This window comes from Leucopleurus acutus (assembly GCF_964270905.1).
Source record: "Leucopleurus acutus genome assembly, chromosome: 16".
In the NCBI taxonomy this organism is placed as follows: domain Eukaryota; kingdom Metazoa; phylum Chordata; class Mammalia; order Artiodactyla; family Delphinidae; genus Leucopleurus; species Leucopleurus acutus.
Genome location: NC_139158.1, coordinates 37,857,490 through 37,878,635, shown reverse-complemented (window position 1 = coordinate 37,878,635; position 21,146 = coordinate 37,857,490).

The following is a 21,146-nucleotide window of genomic DNA, read 5'->3' as shown; positions in this document are numbered from 1 at the left end:
CTGGACCCCAAGCTTGTGAATGCTATAGAACAGGGCAGGATCCGTGTGTCCCCAGGCACCTCCAGGCCCCAGGTGGGACTGATTTTCCACAGCTGAGTCCTGAGCCTCAGGGAGAGAAATGAGGTCAGGTGAAAGGGGCTCACAGGATGGCCGGTCCCTGGGGGGTGGACCCTCCATCACCTGCAGCTCTGACCTCAACCAAGCAGGGGTGAGGGCCACACTCACCTTGCATCCCTGAAATGGGCACAGGTGGGCAGGATTCAGGGTCACCTTTACACCTCCTGGATTAAAACTCCTCCTACACTCTCTAGACCCCAGTCTTGTGGGTGAGTGTCCTGAATCAGCATCACCGGGCTGGGGAGGTGGGGTTGGTGATCAGAACAAACGCGCTGCCATTCCCGGTGGAAAGGTACGGACACTGAGATTAACCCACCTGAGCTCCCAGAAAGGTTCCTGGGAAAATGTCCCCATACCCAGACGAGGGAACCCAGCCTGATGCCAGAGCCCAGGGACCCCTCAGGGAGGACCCCCCACTGTTCCCTCAGCCAACACCATGATGCGTCCATGCCACTATCCCAAACCACAGCCAGGAGCTGGCTTTTCCAAGTTTAATGGGAAACAGAGGGTGAGCAGGAGGCTGCGGGCCACCCCACTGCTGAGAGACACCAGCATTCAGAGCTTCTTCCCATCTCTCCCTCCCCAAACAGGGGGGCCAGGAGGGTCTCGGGTGGTGAGGTGAAGGGGAGGTTTGGGAGGACAAGGCTGCCATTGGGGAAGAAGCAGCGTATCAGCAGGGAAAGTTACCCATCTCCCCATCATGCAGACCCCAACCCGGCCCCATCTAGGGTCTGGGGGATGTACTGGCGGATCCAGGAGACATAGTTTGTCACCTGAGTGTAGACCCCAGGGAAGTCGCGATGGCCACAGACATCTCCCCAGCTCACGACCCCCACCTGGACCCAGGTGCCATTCCAGCTGCACACCAGGGGCCCCCGGAGTCACCCTGTGGGAAAGGCAGCCCTCAGCGAGCACCTCCACATGCCCCTGCAATGGAGCTTTGCGGGCTGGGAGGAGCCGGAGGACGGGTGGGCCTGGGGTCCCACCTGGCAGGAGTCCTGGCCCTCGCTTCTTCCGCACAGCATGTCGTCCTGGATGATCTGGTTGGTGGTGTCTGCAGAAGAGTTCTGATAGCGCTGGTTACAGACCTCATTCCCCACGATGGGCACCTTCACCTCCTGCAGGTGGTAGGGCGGGGGCAGTGGTGCTGCAGGGAGGGGCTAGGTGAGTGCAGGTACTCATTCTGCTCCAGCTGGCGTGGGGCTCCACTGGGTCTGTGGAGGGCACGGGGGCCCCACTGCCAGCCCTGACCCTGGGGTCTAGAACCAGCCACCCCTAGCCTTGGGACTCAGCTTCCCCACAGCCATTAAACCCATCCAGCTCCAGGACGCAGGGCTCCATCAACTAGAATCTGGGCTCCATAAGCCTAAGGACAAGACGACCAAGGGCAGCATGTTCTCCCAGGAATTCTTTTTCCCTGGAAATGGATGGATCACGGGCTTGTCCTGAAGAAGTGCTCTGAGCCAGATGGGTTCAAATGTTCACCTTCTGACACCTGAAACCACAGCAGACCCCAGTTTCTCTCTTTTTTTTTAGTTAATTTTTATTGGATTATAGTTGATTTATAATGTTGTGTTCATTTCAGGTGTACAGCAAAGTGAATCAGTTATACATATACATATATCCACTCTTTTTTACATTCTTTTCCCATATAGATCATTAGAGAGTACTGAGTAGAGTTCCCTGTGCTATACAGTGGGTTCTTATTAGTTATCTATTTATAAATAGTAGCATGTATATGTCAATCCCAATCTCCCAATTTATCCCTCCCTAGCCCTTTCCCCCTTGGTAACCATAAGTTTGTTTTCTACATCTGTGCCTGTATTTCTGTTTTGTAAATAGGTTCATTTGTACCATTTTTATTAGAGTCCACATATAAGTGATATCACATGATATTTGTCTTTCTCTGTCTGACTTACTTCACCAGTATGACAATCTTTAGGTCCATCCATGTCGCTGCAAATGGCATTATTTCATTCTTTTTTATGGCTGAGTAGTATTCCACTGTGTATATGTACCACATCTTCTTTATCCATTCATCTGTCAGTGGACATTTAGGTTGCTTCCATGTCCTGGCTATTGTAAATAGTGCTACAATGAACATTGGGGTGCATGTATCTTTTTGAATTATGGTTTTCTCTGGATATATGCCCAGGAGTAGGCCCCAGCTTCTCGATTGCAGGTGTGTTCATCTACAGGAGGACAGTCAAGGTCCCAACACCTCCCAGCAGTCGCGGTGAGGACCACGTGAGAACCACGGGAGTGCCTGTTGTGGCCCGGCAGAGAATAAAGGCCCCGAATCCCCACGAACCTGCCCATCCGAGACCCCGGCCCTGTGCACATTCAGGTTCAAAGGGGAATTCCCCTCAAACGATCAAACATAGAATTAACATATGGCCCAGAAATTCTGTGCCTAGTATAGACCCAGAATAATTGAAAACAGCTGCTCTAACAGGTGCTGGTAGCCTCAGGCTCACAGCAGCGGGATTCTCAGGAGCCAAAAAATGGAAACACTCAGGTGTCCATCAACGGAATGTGGTCCATCCACACTGTGGAATATTACTCGGCCATAAAAAAGGTCCATCCACACTGTGGAATATTACTCGGCCATAAAAAAGGAATGAAGCACTGACACTCACTACAACGTGGACGAGCCTTGAAAACATGTTCAGTGAGAGAAGCCAGACACAAAAGACCACACAATGTATGATTCCATTTATATGAAGCATCCAGAACAGGAAAATCCACAGAGATAGAAAGTAGACGGTGGTCGCCAGAGGCTGGGGAGGGGGAGTGAGTGCTTAATGGGGACGGAGCTTCTCTTTGGGAGGATGTTCTGGTGACGGATGGTGGTGATGGTCATACAACCATGTGAACGTACTTCATGCCCCTGAATTGTACAGTTAAAAATCATCAAAACGGTAACATTTTGTTGGGTATATTTTACCACAGTAAACAAGGAGAGGATTCGCCCAAATCACAGAGAATAAAGCATTTTCAGCAAAGCCACAAGCACCTGTATTCAGCTAACATGACCCCTGTACCTCCTGGTCAGACTGGAGTAGGTGGCCACTCGATCCAGTGGTCGGTGTCCTTGTAAGAAGAGGTGGAGACGCTGGGAGATACACAGAGAGGACGGCCATGTGACCACGGAGGCAGAGGTTGGAGTGACACAGCCGCCAGCCCAGGATGCCGGCATCACTGGAAGCTGGAGGCATCCTCCCCGGAGCCGCCCGGACACCTTGGTTTGGACTCCTGGCCTGCAGACTGTGAGGGTGCCTTCCTGCTGTTTTAAGCGCTCCCCCCACCTTCCCTAACCTTGATGCCCCCACCAGGAAGATCCCACCCACCAGCTGCCTTGGCCACACCCACAGGTAAGGACACAGCCCAGAGCCTGCTTCTCATGAGCTACAGAGGGAGGCAGGGGTCCTGGATACTCCCCCGACCCAAGCCCCACTTTAGGGCACAGTCTGGCCTCTACTTCTCAGCCGAGGGCAGGGCCAGGTGGGAGAGTCTCAGGGCAGGAGGACAGTGGAGGACGCCAGGTGAGGTGAAGAGCTGGCATCAGGGGCCCCGAACACTCTGGAGGGTCTGCCTTCAGCTCGTGCCGGCAGCACCCTGCTTCCCGCCCAGGGCTGAGGGGGTGAGCGGCCGCAGCGGTGGCCCCAGCACAGGTAGGTGGTCACTCCAGGAAAGCTGGGGCAACTGCAGCCCTCCAACAGCTCACCACCCCTATCTGGAGCCAGGTTCCCTTCTAGGTACAGCACTGCACCGGGGCGAGGCCAAGTCTCCAGAGACCCTCACTCCCTCTTAGGGCCAGAGACACTATCATCCTTGCCAAGATCCTGGTTACTCCAGGGGGGCCCAGAATCCCAGGAAATACTCAGGAAACAACCATGATCCAAAATGGCTGGTGGGGCCAGCAGGGAGGGGGAGTCCGCGTGCAGGAGGGTGGGATCCTGCAGGCCCCGGGGCACAACCTCTGGGTGGGTGAGGGGCTTCCTCCCCTCGTCCTCTGCTCACCGGCTGTGGTGGATGTGAGTTTGGGGCCTGTTCCCAGGGTCCAGCTGACAGGACAAGTCACAGAGGTGACAGCAAGAAGCCACAGGCCGTCGGGCCAAGCCTGATGCTGGAGCCAGACTTCCCGTCCCCCAGGGCCGGTGACCACAGCTTCTGAGAGGAGCCCCTGAGAGGTCCCTGGGGGCAAAGACAGCATCTGAACGTGACCCTCGGATAAGCCAGAACCAGAAATAAGAGGTTTGAGGGTTGTGGGAAAAATGTCTCACGACTATTATTGGCAAGTAATATGATTTCTTCCCGGAAAACCCAAAAGCCTCAACTGAAGAGGTTTTTAAATTAAGTTTCTTAAAGTGTCGAGAAGGAAGATAAATGTTTTAAACACAAATAAGTAGAGAAAGAAGAAACTCATTCTTGTTTCCCAGTAATAACTGGGAGGGGCCGTAATGGTAAGGACTCGATTTACAGCAGCACCCTCAGCACTGCACCCCCCATAATAGCTTTACGAGAAACGTTCAGAGTCCGTGATGACTACAAAACTCTCCTGAAAAGGAAAACAAAATGTCATGCAAGGTTACTGTCATCAAATGTCAACTCTTCAAAACTCCAAAGTGACATGAACTGCAGGAGAATCCGGTCGTTTTCATGAATGTTGAAGTGATTACCAAGTTTGTCTTGAGGGAAACACAGGGGAGGACGTCCACAGAGGCCACAAAGCAGAGCACGGGGCAGCCGGTGTCACAACGTTGTCACGGTGAAGACCAGGGCCTTCCAAACACACAGCAGTGGACGCACTGGCTCTCGAGCTCACCCCCTAAACCCCAGCCACAGAGACAGCAAAGTGGCTGCAGATAAATGGCAGCGAGGGACTTTCCTGGTGGCACAGTGGTTAAGGCTCCACGGTCCCAAAGCAGAGGGCCCGGGTTCGATCCCTGGTCAGGGAACTAGATTCCCACATGCTGTAGCTAAGAGTTCACATGCCACAACTAAGGTGCCCACCTGCCACAACTAAGAGCGGCACAACCAAATAAATAAATATTTAAACAGCATCAACTCAGGGGGACGAAGACAGAGGCCACAGCATCGATGTTGGACAGGCAACAAGTGAGTGTCTGGACACCGGATGGAGGAGACAGAGAAGCGGGGCCGGGGGAGCACAGCCCACTTTGCTGGTGGATTGAAGCCCCCTCACTCTGCTAGGAGGACACCCGGTGAAGGAGCCGCCGTGTTCTAAGGGACCCAGGCGAGGGGTCTGGAAAGACAGTGTCCTCACAGGGTCTGTGAACAGGGAGGTTGTTTGAAACTCTGGTCACAGAGCTTCAGAGCCTCCTCGGGCGGGACGATGAGTTGCCCACCCGGGACACGGGCCCAGATTTACTCTTGGCAGAAAGTGAGTAAGACTCAAGGCTTAGGACCACCCAGCACGGAGGAGGGTGGCAGAGGGGCATGAGGCTGAACACAGAAGGATTAGGAGGTCGGGGGAATTCCCTGGCCGTCCAGTGGTTAAGACTCCGAGCTTCCACTGCAGGGGGCACAGACGGGTTATATCCCAGATCGGGGGACTAAGATCCCACATGCCGCATGGATTGGCCAAAAAAAAAAAAAAAAAAAGGATTAGGTCAGGACCCCAGCCTCCTTCCCCCTCCTGCACCCAGGGTCATGCCCCAAGGAGGAGGCTGAAAGATCCAGCTCTAGGTGACTGTGGGTCCCAGAAAAGACCAACAAACATGGGAATGGCACCTGGGAAGCCCAGTTTCTTGCCCAGTCATCTTAGAATAAAACAAAATAGTCGACAAGCCCAATGAGGGTGACAGATTCAAATCATCACCTGAGAGCCTCACTCTTACTGAACTTTTGATAAACAAAGTTGTTCTCATCCATTAGGAAAATACCCTTGGCTATTCTGGGAGCTTTGGACATAAACCACCCTTAAAACCTAGGGATTTATTCTTTTTATCTTTTTTCTTTTTTTTTTTTTGGCTGGGCTGTGCAGCTTGTGGGATCTCAGTTCCCTGACCAGGGACTGAACCCAGGGTCATGGCAGTGAAAGCACCAAGTCCTAACCACTGGACCGCCAGGGAACCCCCTTACTCTTTTTCTTTTTTTTTTGAAGTATAGTTGATTTACAAGGTTGTGTTAATTTCTGCTGTACAGCAAAGTGATTCATTTATATATACATACATTCTTTTTCATATTCTTTTCCATTATGGTTTATTACAGGATGTCGAATATAGTTCTCTGTGCTATACGGTAGGACCTTGTTGTTTATCCATTCTAAATATAATAGTTTGCATCTGCTAACCACAAACTCCCACTCCATCCCTCTCCCACTCCCCCTTCCCCTTGGCAACCACAAGCCTGTTCTCTATATCTGTGAGTCTGTCTCCTAGATGAGTTCATTTGTGTCGTATTTTAGATTCCACATATAAGTGATATCATATGGTGTTTGTCTTTCTCTTTCTGACTTACTTCACTTAGTATGATAATCTCTAGGTCCAGCCACGTTGCTGCAAATGGCATTATGTCGTTCCTTTTTGTGGCTGAGTAGTATTCCACTGTATATTTATATACCACATCTTCTTTATTCATTCATTTGTTGATGGACATCCAGGTTGTTTCCATGTCTTGGCTACTGCAAATAGTGCTGGAATGAACATTGGGTTGCATGTATCTTTTCGAATTATAGTTTTGTCTGGGTATATGCCCAGGAGTAGGATTGCTGGATCATATGGTAACTCTATTTTTAGTTTTCTGAGGAACCTCCAAACTGTTTTCCATAGTGGTTGCACCAATTTACATTCCCACCAACAGTGTAGGAGGGTCTAGGGATTTATTCTTAAATAGGAAGGAAACAGTTGGGGGTCCCCGGAAAGTGGTGAATTAGAGAGTTAGAAACCAAAGTATAAAAACAAACCAAAACAAGTTATTCAAAGCTATTCAACTAACAATAGAGAGAATTAGAAGTTTAAGGAAACTCAGGGAGAGGATGCTGCTTTTGTGAAACAAGAACTACATACTGTGTGTTTTTTTAATATAAACTTATTTATTTATTTATTTTTGGCTGCGTTGTGTCTTTGTTGCTGTACACAGGCTTTCTCTAGTTGCGGTGAGCGGGGGCTACTCTTCGTTGCAATGCTCAAGCTCTAGGCATGTGGACTTCAGTAGTTGTGGCACACGGGCTCAGTAGTTGTGGCTCACAGGCTCTTTAGGGCAGGCCCAGTAGTTGTGGCACACAGGTTTAGCTGCTCCGCAGCATGTGGGATCTTCCCGGACCAGGGCTCGAACCCATGTCCCCTGCATTGGTAGGAGGATTCTTAACCACTGTGCCACCAGGGAAGTCCCACTGTGTTCTTTTAATATGAAATAGAGAACAACCAGGTGCCCTCGAAAATTAAAAATATAACAAATTCAACATTCCATAAAAGAGTTGGAAAATAAATTCAAGGAAACTTCTTAGAAAATGGAACAAAAAGACAAAGAAGGGGTCTTTCCTATTCTCTTGACAACCTGAAAAGAGAACTGAGCTCAAGGTGGCCCCGTCCTGGCTGCACCAAGGGCTGTGCCTGCCCCAGCTGCCTGCCCTTCCCCCGGGGCAAGCTCTCGGGAACAGCCAGACAGAAAAGCAAACAGCTGTGACTCAGGCATAAGCCGCCTCAGCTGGGGAGGCAGCTGTTACTGGAACTCCACGGAAGCCCAGCCGCCCGGAGCCCATGGGCTCCCAGGGAGCCATTGCATGAGAAGCCAAGCTCTGGAACAGCCCAGCATTTGGGAGAAGTTGCAAAGTTGCAACCGTGGAGCCATCAGACACGGCTAGCCATTCTGGGTCACTCCAAGAGAGTTCCTGGGGTCACACTCTGAAAAAGTCCTGCTTTCTCCACAAGAGTGATGTCACACATCTCAAGAGACTGGAAATGAGGGAGGGGGCTCAGAATCCTCTACCCCCAGGGTGCAGGCGGAGTGGAGGTGTACTTGGCATGCAGAGACTCAGAGCATGCACCCCAAGGTCCCTGCTGCAGGTAGAGGGCAGTGTGCAGGAGGTTTCTGGGGAGTCAGCCCCGGAGGGAGGCCCTGCTTCTTCCCAGCCAGGCCCTGGCCTTGGCAAGTAGACCCCGCTTTCTCTGCCCTGAGCCCCCGGGGGCCGGGCTGTGCTCACTCTCAGCCTTTAATTGCTGGTTAATCGCTCCCAGCTTCTTCTCTTTTAACGGGCACCTCCGCTGGGTTTACAATCACTACTAAGCTCCCGGGCCCCAAAGCCCCCATCCTCCCCAATTTCTCACACTGCCTGCTCCCCCGGCACAGCTGGACCCCACACTGCAGTCTCGTGCTACCCAGTGTGCGGGCCCAGCTCCAAGACCCCGCCCCAGAGTGGCCGCCTCGGGCCCTGCCTGGCTCCAGCTGCCATGGATCACGCTCAGGAAGCCCACACTCAGGCGGGACTAGCACGCAGAGAGTTTTATGAGGGTGGGGAGGAGGGCAGGACCGGGCAGAGGGAGAAGCTGGGCTGCCACGCAGTCAAGGGCTCAGCCGATGCCACATGGGGTTTGGGAGCAGGGAGGCCCCAGGCAGGAGGCTGGTGGGGGGCCTATATAACCTCCTGTCGTCCGTTCGGGATACGGATGCCCGGGAGGGGGCCTGGCCTTGGTGAGCGGCCCCCCAGCCGTCCCTTAGAGATGAAGGGTGAGGGGCCTGCCCGCAGCCCTCCCAGCAGCGGGGGCAGCCGGGTCTCCCCAAAGGGATGTGTGAAGGGCATCTCTGAAGGAGCCACCGCTGACCACACAGCGCGTCCCAGGGCTGCGGGAAGGTGAGTCGGCCTCTTGCTTCTATTCCTGGACAGGCTGTGTGGCCAAGCCTGATTCCCACAGGCAGGGGTGCATGACCCACTTCGGGGGGACAGTCACTACAGGGGCACAGACTAGGGTGGTCGGCTATACACCTCCCCATGTGCCAGGGAAGGAAGGAGAAATGGAGTTCCAGGAACAAGGGGAGCAGCACAGGGAAGGGCCTTCCATGCACCCTGGGATCCCGTGATGGAGGGAACCCGAGGAGGAGGGGCGCCGGGGCCCACAGGAGGCCGTGACACCCCTGTAGTGACGGTGGCTATGCAGCCAGTCATCCCTGGAGACCTGGGCGGGATGCCATGAACCAGGCCCCGGGTCACTCCCTCAACAGTTGCACCAACGTCCTGGCATGGCCCCACCTCCCCCCAGGCCCTGGAGGAAGTGGGGGCCGTGCAGATGGCCGGCCATTATGTCCTTCCTCCTGCTTCAGAGGGGGAGCCCCTAAATGCCCCAGAAGGAAGGGGAGGGAGCTCAGGACCCTCCGCTGCAGGGTAGTCAGCATCTCCCAGCACCTGTCACCATCCAGGTGTCACTGCTGAAATCTGCCCCCGTTTCCCACCCACCACAGCCCACCTGCAGGCGCGGCTCGGGGCTCAGGCCCCGGCGCCCTGGGAGGGGTCCCCACAGCTCAGCGCTGAGCCCGGCCTGGGGAGGAGTCGGGGAACTGCACTTTCCTCCACTCCGACCCCTCTCCAGCCGTTTACTCCAAAGCACCAGCCTTCCCGGGAGCCCTTGAGGGCAAGGCCGGGTCTCCAGTTTGTCTCTGGCCCCCGGGGGCTGGGGGGCTGGGCACGGAGTGGACAGTCTGGCGTTTGCACCACCCAGACGCCAACAGAAAACTGCCCAGGGGAGGGCGTCCGGCCGGTTGCGGCCACCAGGAGACGGCAAAGAGCAAAGTCAGCTGCTCCTGGGAGTCCTTAACCTCCCCCATCTCCTGCCCCACGTTTTGTCTTTAAATTTGTTCAAATGTTGAATGAAACCTGGAATTTAAAAATCACATTGCTGTCAGAAGTGGAAAGCCAATATCACATTTCATGAGCAGAAAACCGACATTCAAGTGTGGAAAGTGCAAACAAAACGTCTCTGGGCTCTGGGAGATGGGGGAACTGCCTGGCTCTCCAGCCCAGGGTGTGTCTGATGTGGGGGAGGGGAGAGAAACTGCCACCGTTCAGGGGGGAAACCCCATCCCCTCTGGGCTCCTGGCTGCAGATGCAGGGCAGGCAGGTCACGGGAGCCTCAGAAACTGGGTGCTGTGGGCCCTCAGCAAGGCTCTTGGCCTCTCTGAGCCTGGGCTTTTCTGTCTCAAAATGAGGGGCGTTGTCTGCCCCTGGGGCATGGGAGGTGCAGGAGAGCTCAGGTCCTGCCTGGCCAGGCAGGCAGGAGGAAGACCAGGCTGTCGTGCTCGGAGAGTGAGGGGCCTCCATGTTCAGCAAGGTGATGTCTGCACCCCGCCAAGGCCAACAGGCTTTGGTTGAACTCGGGGTGCTGGGTAATATGGGTCATCTTCGTCGGCTGGCTGTGGTGGTAACATTTCAGCTGCCCAACGGGGACCCCATGTTTTGCAGTTATATAAGAAAGTGGGGGTGGGGAGTTCTGAATGTTGGCTGTGCCCCTTCTGGAGCGCTCTGCAGGGAGCTCATCTGGTCTCTTCTTGGGGAGGGGCTGGACATCCCCCCACAAAACTTTTTAAACAAGATGCCCTTCTGTAATTGTCAGGTTGGAACTTGATGCAGGAAAAGCATCCCCAGGGGCTGACAGGGTCAGAGGGGACCCAGCTTGGTGGGGATCATCCAGGGAAGGTGTCGTGTAGGGAGGATACATACCTTTGTCGGACCCACAGAGGGCACGACATGGAACCAGCCTGGGGTAGACGGGGGTGGTGGTGGGGCTTCAGCCAGCAAGACTGTGTCCATATCAGATCATCAGTCCTAACATGGGCACCTCAGGATGAGGATGGCCACAGAAAACTGTGTGAGACCTGGACTTCCTGACACAGTTTTTCTCTAAATCTAAAAATGCTCTTGGGAATTCCCTGGAGGCCTAGTGGTTAGGATTCTGGGCTTTCACTGCCGAGGGCTCTAATTCAATCCCTGGTCGGGGAACTGATATCCTGCAAGCCACATGGCATGGCCAAAAGAAAAAAATATATATTCTTAAAGAATAAAGCCTAGGGACTTCCCTGGTGGTCCAGTGGGTAAGACTCAATACCCCCAGTGCAGGGGGCCTGGGTTCGATACCTGGTTGGGGAACTAGATCCCGCATGCATACCGCAACTAAGAGTCCACATGCCACAACTAAGACCCAGTGCAACCAAAATAAATAAATAAATATATTTTTTAAAAAAGAATAAAGTCTAGTTTGTATATATATATATATATATATATATATTTTTTTTTTTTTTTTTTTTTTTTGCCTATGTTGGGTCTTCGTTGCTGCGCGCGGTCTTTCTCTAGTTGCGGCAAGCAAGGGCTACTCTTCATTGCGGTGCACAGGCTTCTCATTGCGGTGGCTTCTCTTGTTGCGGAGCATGGGCTCTAGGCGCGTGGGCTTCAGTAGTTGTGGTGCACGGGCTTAGTTGCTCCGTGGCATGTGGGATCTCCCCGGACCTGGGATTGAATCCGTGTCCCCTGCATTGGCAGGCCGATTCTTAACCACGGTGCCAACCGGGAAGTCCCAAAGTCTATTTTAAATTGCTTGTAATTAACTAGGGGGAAGAAAAGAAAGTCTAAGACAGGCTCAAGGCATAGAGGGTGAGCTGGGGGAGGTGGCAGGTGTGGAGGTGACCAGTGGGGCCAGGCGGCCACAGAGCAGGATGCAGAGTGAAGGCACCATCAGATGGGCCGGCGTGAGATGTCACAGGAGACGCTGCATGTCCGGTCGCCAGGTAGAGTCCTCAGGGAGAAAGTTGCAGGAGCAACCCTCTCTATCCGCCCACCATGTCCACGAGAGAGAGGAGTGGTCCCTTCACTCGGCTGAGACACAGGACACCAGCAACCCCTGCCACCTGGGCCTGCAGGACTTTCTGTCACCCAGGGGCAGAGGAAGGAAGGTGAGAATATCTGGCATCTGTGAGGACACCCTGCAAGTCCTGGGGACACATCCACGAGTGACAACTGCTGCAGGTGTGGGCAGAGCAGGGTGGAGGGGATGAATTGGGGCGCACGATCCACTGACCATGCGCCGGGGCTGCAGCCTTAGGAAGCCGTGTGTGGCTGCATGGCCGTGGGGTAGATGTGCAGGAACGTATGGGTTGGAAGTTACGTATCACCCAGTAAGCCGGGCAGACCTACAGGATCGGGGTGGGGGTCTCTTGCTGGCCCCTGCCTATGTGCCACCCTGCATCACACCGGTGGCGGTCCCCTGACCACACCTCTGGCTGACTCGTTGGTCAGTGACACCTGGGTGCCAGCCTCAGACACCGACTTCGCTGACTCAAGCAGAAGAGGGATTTCAGGAAAGGATGCTGGGAGTGCAGCTTCCACCTGGCGGGAAATAGGGCCCCATAGACTCCTGGCTCCCTTTCCCAGACTCAGTGGATTGGAATAGCATCCGGAAAAAATCCTGTCCACCCGGAACCTCAAAAGAGGACCTTATTCAAAAATACGGTCTTTGCAGGTGTAACAAGTCGAGGTCATACTGGATTAGGGCATCCTTAGGAGAGAAGACAGAGGCAGAGGGTGGAGTGATGTGTCCACAGGAAAGAGGATGACAAGGACGGCCAGGAGCTGGCAGAAGCCGGGGGGGCTAGAGCAGGTGCTCCCTCAGAGCCTCTGCAAAGAACCCACCTGCTGGCACCTCAATTGCAGACTTCTGGCCTCCAGAACCTTGAAAAAATTAATTTCTGTTGTTTTAAGTCATCCAGTTTGTGATACTTTGTTACAGCAGCCCCAGGAGAACAATACACCAGCCGAAACAAAATAATACCCTGGGAGTAGAAGGACGTGTGAGTTGGGGGCTGGGATCCCCGTGACAGAGGGCAGCCGAGGCCTGGCGTTGAGGGGAAATGGCTCAGGGCAGCAAGGACACCAGGACAGAGGGCTGAGCTGCTCACTAATTTCTCTGCCACATCAACCAGGCCGAACGTGAAGTCTTGTGTGATTGTGTACTTCTGTCAAAAACTCATCACACTGTATACTTAACGCTGATGAGTGTTATTAAATTACACCTCATTAAAGCTGCCTTTTTTAAAAGAGACTTTACAGGTACTGAAATAATGCACGCAGGACATTGGTGCAGAATTCTAAAGATCAACCATCAGAAAGGAAAAATTTTAAACCTAGGTAATAACAAAATTTGGGGGAAGGCAGAGAAACGGGCGCTCTCGGTTCCAAGGTGAGTGGACTTGTTTCCCATGGCTGCTGTAACAAGCACCAAACCGATGGCTGAAAACAACAGAAATGTGTTAATTTTCTCTTTTTTTATTGGCGTGATGGCCACATCACTGCTGTCTCTGCCTCCATATCCACGTTGCCTCCGTGTCCCCTACGTGTGTCTATTATTAAGATGCATTCGGTTGCATTCAGGGCCCACACATGGAAATCAAGACAGGCTCCTCCTCTCAGGAGCCGTCATCACATCGTTTGCCATATGATGTAATACCCACTGGTCCCAGAGGTGACGACACGGACAGATCTTTGGGGGTCAACATTCAACCCACTGCAGTGGAGTGGCGACAAGCACGGTCATCGGCCTGGTACTTAGTGAAGTGAGGCGTGCCTGTGCCCTGGCCCGACGTTTGCACCCCGGGCAGAGAGCCCAGAGAAGATTCCCTCACGGAGAATGAGATCACAAATCATCAAGATGCGAGCAGCATATGGAAGAAGAAGCAGCACATGAGAAGTTAACTCAGAGTTGTGGCTGGACTCCCCAGGCTTCACGCTGAGTGAGAGGAGGAATCCCGGACTTCAGCTCTGCTTGGAGGGAACCTGACCCCAGATGGGCCCAGAGCAAACACCTGGGGGCGGGCTGGCAGGGAGGCCCTCCTGCCCCAGCAAGTGTTGCAGCAGGGTTCCACCAGGGGGCGCAGCAAAGGCGGGTGGGAAGGACTGGGCGGTTTCACACCCCAGGAGTATAAATCCCAACCGCTCGAACCCAGCACAAAGAGCAGGGCTCTCGGTCTTTCCCTCTGGGTCCTGATTCACCTTCCCTGAGGCAGGCGGGGCTGAGATACGAGGAGACGCATCCTCTCTGCCCTCAGACCTTCTGTCTGTCCACCAGGCTTCCTCCCCTCCTCTCCACAGCCCCGGGGTCACTCCCACACCTGGCTCCGAGGGCAGGAAGAAAACTGCAATGCTAGAGGTCAAGGGTGCAGACGGGGCCAGCAGCACACTTCACACTACAAGTGTCCACAAGAACCATGCGCGCGAAGGTGGAACTTTATAACCAAGATCTTTTTTCCCCTCTCAAGTCCCTGGTCTGTTTGAGTCAGCCAACTCAGTGCAGACGTTTCAGTTAGTGACCAGCGAGGGTTTGGCACGCAAACGTGAGCAGTTTCTGCAGCCCTAAAGCCCGTACCCGGAGCAAGAGTTTAAAAATCGGCGGTGGGTGGAGTTTACAGCGCCCGGCCGGCCCCCGGGGGGTGGGGGGTGGGGGGTGGGGCGTCCCAGCAGCGCCGCCCCCACCTGCAGAGCCGCCAGGTGTCAAGAGACCGGTCCCACCTGCGGCCCGACCTTGGCCACGCCCCTCCTCCCGGCCCGCGCGCCCCCGTGTGGCCTGGAGGGGTAACTGCAGGCCCCATCTTTTTTTTTTTTTTTAAGTTTTTTTTTTTTTTTGCTGTGGACAATCTTTAAAGTCTTTGTTGAATTTGTTACAGTATTGCTTCTGTTTTATGTTTCGGTTTTTTGGCCGCGAGGCATGTGGGATCTCGGCTCCCCCAACGAGGGACTGAACCCGCACCCCCTGCATTGGAAGGCGAAGTCCCAACCACTGGACCACCAGGGAAATCCCTGTTTTAAGCATCTTAACAGGCAGCGAGCAGTCAGTGCGCGGGCGGTCAGGGCCCCGCGGTCCTGCGGAAGCTTGTCCCCGTGTCCCACCCACCACAGCCCACTTGCAGGCGCTGCTCTGGGCTCAGGCCCCCGTGCCCTGGGAGGGGCCCCCACAGCTCAGCTCTGAGCCGGGCGGGGCGCACTTCCGTCCACTCCGGCCCATGTCTGGCCGTTTCCCCCAAAGCACCAGCCTTCCCGTGTCTCCGGTTTGTCTCTGGTCCCCGGGGGCGTGGGGGGAGGGTGCCGGGCACGGAGTGGACACTCCGTTTACACCACCCAGAGGCCAACAGAAAACTGCTCAGGGGAGGGCGTCCGGTAGGATGCGGCCACCAGGGGGCGGCAAAGAGCAAAGGCAGCTGCTCCTGGGAGTCCTTACCCTCCCCTATCTCTGCCCCACGTTTTGTCTTTAAATGTGTTCAAATGTTTAGCTAAGATCTGGATTAAAAACAAAAACTGTATAGCACAATCAGAAACGGAAGGCCAGTGTCACTTGTCATAAATAGAACTACAACACAATAGTTAAAACGGTGAAAAATAAACTCAAAATGGATTAGAGACCTAAATGTAAGACTGGACACTTAAAACTCTTAGAGGAAAACATAGGAAGAACACTCTTTGACATAAATCACAGCAAGATCTTTTTTGATCCACCTCCTAGGGTAATGGAAATAAAAACAAAAATAAACAAATGGGACCTAATGAAACTTAAAAGCTTTTGCACAGCAAAGGAAACTACAAACAAGACGAAAAGACAACCCTCAGAATGGGAGAAAATATTTGCAAACAAATCAACGGACAAAGGATTAATCTCCAAAATATATAAACAGCTCATGCAGCTCAATATTAAAAAAACAAACAACCCAATCAAAAAATGAGCAGAAGACCTAAATAGATATTTCTCCAAAGAAGACATACAGATGGCCAAAAAGCACGTGAAACTTCTGCTCAACATCACTAATTATTAGAGAAATGCAAATCAAAACTATAATGAGGGGCTTCCCTGGTGGCGCAGTGATTGAGAGTCCGCCTGCCGATGCAGGGGACACGGGTTTGTGCCCCAGTCCGGGGAGATCCCACATGCCGCGGAGCGGCTGGGCCCGTGAGCCATGGCCGCTGAGCCTGCGCGTCCGGAGCCTGTGATCTGCAACGGGAGAGGCCACAACAGTTAGAGGTCCGCGTACAGCAAAAAAAAAAAAAAAAAACTATAATGAGGTATCACCTCACAGCAGTTAGAATGGGCATCATCAGAAAATCTACAAACAACAAATGCTGGAGAGGGTGTGGAGAAGAGGGAACCCTCTTGCACTGTTGGTGGGAATGTAAATTGATACAGCCACTATGGAGAACAGTATGGAGGTTCCTTAAAAAACTAAAAATAGAACTACCACATGATGCAGCAATCCCACTACTGGGCATATACCCTGAGAAAACCATAATTCAAAAAGACACATGCACCCCAATGTTCATCGCAGCACTATTTACAGTAGCCAGGTCATGGAAGCAAGCTAGATACCCATCGACAGACGAATGGATAAAGAAGACGTGGTACATATATACAATGGAATATTACTCAGCCATAAAAAGGAACGAAACTGGGTCATTTGTAGAGACGTGGATGATCTAGAGACTGTCATACAGAGTGAAGTAGGTCAGAAAGAGAAAAACAAATATCGTATATTAACGCATATATGTGGAATCTAGAAAAATGGTACAGATGAACCAGTTTGCAGGGCAGAAATACAGACACAGATGTAGAGAACAAACGTAGGGACACCAAGGAGGGAAAGTGGCGGGGGGGGGGGCGGGGGTTGGTGGTGTGATGAATTGGGGGATTGGGATTGACATATATACACTAATAGGTATAAAATGGATAACTAATAAGAACCTGCTGTATAAAAAAATAAATTAAATAAAATTCAAAAACAAAAACAAACAGTGAAAATGGGGACTTCCCTGGAGGTCCAGTGGTTAAGACTCCAAGTTCTCAGTGCAGGTGGCACGGGTTCCATCCCTGGTCGGGGAACTAAGATCCCACATGCCGTGTGGTGTGGCCACAAAAAAAAAAAGAAAAGAAAACGGTGAAAATGAAGCATTGTTGCCAGATTCTGACTATGTACTGCTGTCCATCAAGAGGTGCCACCTCCTCCATCCCAGGACTCAGGGGAAGGAGGACAGAGAGCAGTGAGCCCCGTTTTCCCAGAGGGAAGTCTCAGATCCGCTGTGGAGCCTTTATGGTGGGAAGGCCTTCTCCTCTCCCAGCCAAGTCTGTAAGTCAGATGCAACAGGACATCCAGCAGGACCAGCCAAGACCGGGCCACACTCAAGAGTGCAGTGATGCAGGGTGGTCCTCGTCACGTCCCCTGAACACACCACTACAGCCCTGCAAAAACCACACGGATCCTGGTGGATATTTGGTAACTTTGACTGTAGATGCTGGGCTGGAATCTTCACCAGGACAGATCAACAAGCCTTTGGCACCTGGAATGTGGCTACGGATCCGGTGGGTGTGTTCTTTCCAATCCTCATCAGCAAGGAGGATGGAAGAGTTTACCTGGGGGGGACACCAGTGCATGCACGTGGTCTTGCCCTGGAGCATCCAGCCATCCCGTTGATGACATCATGATGATGGGACTTGGTAAGACACACACCTGCCAGGGGTGTGGTTCATTGATGAGTTTTTCAGGGTACAGTGCTTTGGGGGCATCCCTTCCAAGAAAAAGGACAACTTCCATGTTGCACCTCCTGCTGTCAACAAAGCAGCAGAGCACTCAGCAGCACCTCTGGTTCTGGAGGTGTGTGGACCACACTGGGAATGCTGCACCAACACGTTATCAGGTGAGGACCAATTATCAACTGCCGATTCTGAGTGGAGCCCAGCAAGAAGGGGCCCCACAGCAGACTCAGGCTAGTCCAAGTGGCCCTGCTGCCTGGGCTGTACGACTTGGTGCTGTGAAGGCATGATCTTCCCAGGGTCTCACCAGGTAGAGCTGGCACTGGAATTCTGTGCCCCATGGCTTGTGGTCTATTCAGACCCCCTGAGCATTCAGCACACAGGACTGGGGCTGGGGCAACGGCTGGGCTTTCTCCCACCTCACAACGACCACCCCCACACTCCACACCCCCACTCCAGCCAGGAGATCCATCCCAGGTGTGAAGAGGCCCTCCTGCACGCTCTCTCTGCCTCAGGATCGGGCTGGTGTGAAACAGGCAGAACACTCCTGCCCTGTGCTCCCAGTTCCTCCCCGGATGCAGGAGTGCCATTCCCTCCTGCCGGGCCTTGGTAACACGTCCTCCCACCCTCCCGCCTCTAGGACTTCTGAGCCCTCCTTTCTGAGAGCCCCACGCGATTCATTCATTTGTTCATTGATTCAACACACCTCTCCCCAGGCTCTCTGCCTGCACTGAGCACCATGAAAGTGGCCTGAATAAGACACTCCCCCGCCTCAGGGCTGCTGTACCGCTGACCTGGAGCTGCTCCAAGGATCTCTCAGGCCCCTCTGCACCCGCCTGCCACTTCTCCCCCTGAGCAGGCACCCCTGCTCAGCTCTCGGCTCTCTGCCCTCTGCAGACCACCAGGGGGCACCACTTAAATAGCAGGCCCCGTAGGTGGGCAGCCAAAGGGCCGGACACATGGAAGGACAGTGGATAGTCACCCAGGCCTCACAGCAGTGGATGGTGCCTCAGTCTGCTCGGCCCCGTAACAAACCACAGACATTTATTTCTCACAGCTCTGGAAGTGGGAGGTGCAGGACCAGTGTGGCTTTAACGTAACAGATTGGCAGGGTCACAATTCAGCCCAGAGCAGACAGTGTGAGCACCCAGTCCTGACTCGAACCCTGAGTGATCTCGGAATCTGAGCGTCACCCCTCAACCCGGGCAGGAGGCGGTGTCCTGTGGGGTTCCCCCCACTCTTCTTCTCCAGCTTTGCTCCCCAAGCTCTCCTGCTCACACATCCTTCCTTGCAAGGCCACGGAGAGGCTCAGTGAGGCCCATCTGGACCCAGAAACTCGGCAGGGAGGGCTCAGCAAGCCCTGCCCGGTGACCCCACACCCAGGGACCCCGCCGCACCCTGGGTGGGCCTCAGTTTCCCCTCTGTTACCCAGATCTCATTCCTCTGCTGTGAATCATTGGCCTCTGGTCTCCCTTGGCCAACCAGCTTTTCAGGTTTTGGTGTTTGTTTATGAAGTTACTTACCTCTTCTTGGGTCATTCTTGCTGAGAATATTTCTCTTTCCCTATTTAGAAAAAAAAAGTTTTTTTAATGCATGGCACCAACTGAGTTTCTTATCAGCATTCAAACACACCTCAAATTGCTTGGATTTAGAAACAAAACAACAAACGCTCTCCCCTGACCGGCACTTTCCTCCAGCTTCCTCTCTGCTGCGTTCTCTGGTCCACGCAAGCTGCTTCCTTGTCCTCCCCACTCCCCTCCTGCCTCTCGCCCCGCAGCCCCGCAGCTGCTCTGCCGAGGTCAACATCGACCTCCACGCGTTCTCTGTCCCAGTCTGTATATGGTGGTGACCTACCATCCTGACCTGTCCAGACTGAGGGGGCTCCCAGGAGGTGAGATTTCAGGACATTATTACAGTATTATTACCATTATTATTATAAAACACACAACATAAAATCTGCCATTGTAATCATTTACGGTGAAGGATTCAGTGGCATTTAGTGTATTCACAATGTTGTGCAACACCCACCTCTTTCTGGTTCCAGAACATTTCCAAGCCCCAAAAGGAACCCCATCCCCATGAATCCATTGCTCCCCATTCCTCCTCGCCCCCAGCCCCTGGTGACCACCGATCCGCTTCCTGTCTGTCTGTGGATTTCCCTGTTCTGAACACTTTGCCCGGGGGGAGACACACGCTCTGTGGTCTTCAGTGTCTGGCTTCCCTCGCTCAGCACGTTGCCGGGCGCATCCACGTGGTGTGGGGCGTGGGGCCTGACGATGCTCCACTGTCTGGATGGAGCAGTCTGCTGCTCCCTCTTCCGCTGACGAGCCTGTGAGTTGCTCCCGCTTTTTGCCTGTCATGAACAGCAATGCTGTGAACACGTGTGTACACATTTTAGTGTGAGTGACTGGTTTCAATTCTTTTGCATCTACACCTAAGAGTGGGATTGCTGGGTCCTATGGGAAGGGACTCTCAGTGTTAAACCCAAACTGTGGGTGGTGGGCCACCCCCCGCCCCCATATTGCCTGACCTCCCAGCTGCCTTCACCCCACTCTTCTGGGCTCCTTGACAAGCTGCCTCCGCCATCCTGCTCCACATCCACTCCTCCTCAGGCTCCTCTGCCCGAGCCCTATAAGTGGCATCACAGCCTGCCAGGTGGGGAGTGGCGGGCAAGGCCAGGGGGGTGGCAAAAGTGGCTGTCAGCCCCTGGGAGAGACCCTGGCGGACAGGGGCCCTGGTGACAGGGAAGGCGGCAGGGGAGCCCACGGCAAGGCTGGGCTGCCCTCCCTGGCTCAGAGCTCTGGGCCATGCATCTGCCGCCTGAGACTGTCCCCCTCCTCAAGGTCAGACTACCGGGGACAGAGACCCCGGTCAGCTTCAGGGACACACACGCTTGGTCCTGAGCATCACTGAGACCTGGAGACCAGGGTGTGGAGTCTGAGCACCAGGAAACTGGGAAGGGATGCATCAAAATGGCCTTGGAGCATGTTGGTTTTGACGCTACGCAAATCATTCAGAGTGGGGACAAGGAGGACATGTGTCCACAGATGGTTCTGGGGGCTCAAGGAGCCTGTGTTTAAAAAAAAACATTGAATTATAGAATGAAGGAGACATACCAGTTTCTTGTAGAATCCCTCAGATTAAAACAAAGAGAAAGGTTTCCCTTTGGGCCACTGTGGTTACTTTTTTTTTTGGCCATGCAGCATGTGGGATCTTGGTTCCCCCACCAGGAGTTGAACCCGTACCCCCTGTGGTGGAAGCGAGAAGTCCTAACCACTGGACAGCCAGGGAAGTCCCTAGCCACTGTGGTTGCTCTAACACATCTCCAAGTCCTGGCGTCCTCGACCCCTCCCACCCCCCACCCCCACTTTAACAAGGACAGGTGCAGCCAAAATCTTGTCAGGTAACCTTATCAGGCTTTAAACTCAAAGTATGGTCAGGTTTGCACTGTATTTCTTTGGGTGCAAGGCATAGGGACCCAGCCCCTATTCAGCTGTGATGGGAAGCCTCCTTTCA